Here is a 695-nt window from a genome sequence, read left to right on the forward strand (position 1 = left end):
AGGAGAGTTCTAGGATCTTACATCAATCCAAACCTAGGAAACTGTGGTAGCAGCATTCAAAAGCCAACCATCCATGTTAACAATTTTGAATTAAAGCCACAGCTTATCACACTGGTTCAAAACAATTATTCTTTTGGAGGAAGTGCCCAGGAAGATCCTAATCAGCATCTCACTACATTCTTAAGGATCTGTGACACAGTAAAGTCAAATGGAGTTCACCCTGATGCCTATAGGTTGCTTTTGTTCCCCTTCTCCCTAAGGGAGAAAGCATCCAAGTGGCTAGAATCATTTCCGAAGGAGAGCCTCACAACTTGGGAAGATGTAGTCAACAAATTCTTGGCAAGGTTCTATCCTCCACAAAGAGTCAATAGGCTGAGAGCAGAGGTTCAGACATTCAGACAGCAGGATGGTGAAACCTTATATGAAGCCTGGGAGAGATTCAAAGATTTGACAAGGAAATGCTCCCCTGATATGTTCAATGAATGGGTACAATTGCATATCTTTTATGAAGGACTGTCATATGAATCCAAGAAAGCTATAGACCACTCTTCTGGAGGCTCCCTTAACAAGAAGAAGACCATTGAAGAAGCCATTGATGTCATAGAAATAGTGGTTGACAATGAGTATTTTTATACCTCTGAGAGAAGCAACAACAGAGGAGTCATGGAGCTGAACAACATGGATGTAATTTTGGC

At 41.3% G+C, this 695-nt stretch overlaps 1 non-coding gene across 1 annotated transcript; it reads right to left on the reverse strand.

Moving 5' to 3' along the window:
• Positions 1-369: 369 nt before the first annotated feature.
• Positions 370-476, reverse strand: LOC112768778 (small nucleolar RNA R71). The gene has a single exon (XR_003186168.1). It is a non-coding gene; the product is annotated as a small nucleolar RNA R71 (small nucleolar RNA).
• Between the last annotated feature and the right edge of the window lie 219 nt (positions 477-695).

The sequence above is a fragment of the Arachis hypogaea genome, chromosome 17 (assembly GCF_003086295.3).
Source record: "Arachis hypogaea cultivar Tifrunner chromosome 17, arahy.Tifrunner.gnm2.J5K5, whole genome shotgun sequence".
NCBI lineage: Eukaryota > Viridiplantae > Streptophyta > Magnoliopsida > Fabales > Fabaceae > Arachis > Arachis hypogaea.